This window comes from Octopus bimaculoides, chromosome 11, assembly GCF_001194135.2.
Source record: "Octopus bimaculoides isolate UCB-OBI-ISO-001 chromosome 11, ASM119413v2, whole genome shotgun sequence".
In the NCBI taxonomy this organism is placed as follows: Eukaryota; Metazoa; Mollusca; class Cephalopoda; order Octopoda; family Octopodidae; genus Octopus; species Octopus bimaculoides.
In genome coordinates this window covers 4,466,602-4,468,521 of record NC_068991.1, presented here as the reverse complement: position 1 = coordinate 4,468,521, position 1,920 = coordinate 4,466,602, and positions in this window count along the sequence as shown.

Here is a 1,920-nt window from a genome sequence, read left to right as displayed (position 1 = left end):
ATACATATGAATATTATTTATATGCATATGCCTAGTTGTATACCATTTTACCTATCTACCACTAAAAAAAAATTGCGCGCACGAGAGCGTTTTCATTAATCGAAGAACTGTCATTTTCATACCATCTATATATAAAGATTTTGATTATTATATTAGTTATATCCAGAAGGAGAGATTCTTGAGCAATGACTTCTTCAATAGAAAACACTCGACTTAAAATTCTTCGAGGCAGTGCCCCGGCATGGTCGCAGTCTAATGAATGAAACAAGTAAAAGAAATGAATCGAATGGTGTATTAAGAGATAGCCAAAGCGATTAGATACAGGAAGAAAACAGAAACATGACAGTGGGAAAATATATTTGATAAATTGCATAAAAGAATATCAAAAAGATAGACTGGTTTGTATCATAAATGTTTGATAGGAGAAACCAATTAACTGTTGAGAAAAAAAGTATAATAAACAAAAACCCTAATAAAATACAGAAAGAAAAAAATAATAATAAAAAATTGGCAAAATCATTTCTTTGACGGACAATGATTTTGTTCAATCTTTTGTTGTTTTCTTTTTCTTAAAAAGTTTCTCAACCACCATACTCAAAAATATTGGAGTAATTTCCAGAATAATATGGAAAAAAAAAGTGAATTACGTTTTTTGAAATACTGTAGATAGTGGAAACACCACATTCATGAAATAAAAAAGAGTCACTTTCAGAAGCCAAATAACAATCGTATTTCTTAAAATCCATATAACTGAACTCGTATTAAAGAAATATCTGTTGATGGTTCTTAAGATTTAAGCGATACATTGTATTCCGCCGTTGTAGATTTTCTGATTTCGCTGCAGTCGTAATGTCGGTCATAAATTACTGCAGAGGTTTTTATTCTGTTATTCTGTTACTTGATTCAATCATTTGACTGTGGCCATGCTGGAACACCGCTGTACTGGGTGTTAGTGGAAGAAATTGACCCCAGGACTTCTTCTGCCGAAGCAATTATTTGTTGATGGTTTATTCTCTAATATTTTGGTAGGCGCTTGTACGAGTAATTAAGCATTTAAAATATTTTTGGATATCAGATATGAGAAAAACCAAAAACCAAAACTATCAAATATTTTCTACTTTAAAGAAGAAATAAAACCTGTTTATCAGGAGTACATCTGTGATTCGTGCATGCAGAGCTAACAGGGATTTACAGTTAGGTGGAATAAAAGTAGCCTGAAATTGTCGGGTGTATCTCTGAGGATACTTTCCACCTGCTAGAATTACCTGCAAAATCGTTACGTCATTCGTTGCGCTCAGAAGCAAAAGGAAGAGCATACATAACAGCACCAATTTAATTCATTATGATTGTATACTTGTTGGCCTGGCAAGACAATTATGCCGAGATATAGACTTCTACATAGCGGGAGACCTGATGCTAAGAAACAACACCAACTAAAATGAAATAACTTAGTGAACAGCACGAATGCATGGTTCGGTGTGTGCGACTATATGCATGTACATAAATATGCGTGCAGATGTGCTGGTAGGAACCAAGAGTTTCATAGCCATCTATGCCCTCATAAAATTCTTAGTTTGTTCCCAAACTCATCCATTAAACCGAGATAATCTGTCACTGTGTTATTTCGACCGAAGACTTGTGAAGCGAATGATGTTTATTTAGACGGGCTTGAAAACAACGTGAGGGACTGTACTTATGTTCAAGTGGTTATTTTTTATTAATAATCACCTTATCGTATGTAGTTCGTTAGCACTAACGAGTGAATGGCTCCTATATAATAATTTTGTAGAAGGGTATTTTTCTTGATATTTAAAAGCAATAGTCATCATGTCCGTATGTGCTTTGTCTCTGACTCTCTCGCTTTTATCGTTCTTTCTCTCATCCCTATATACGTAAGCGCTTATATATATATATATATAT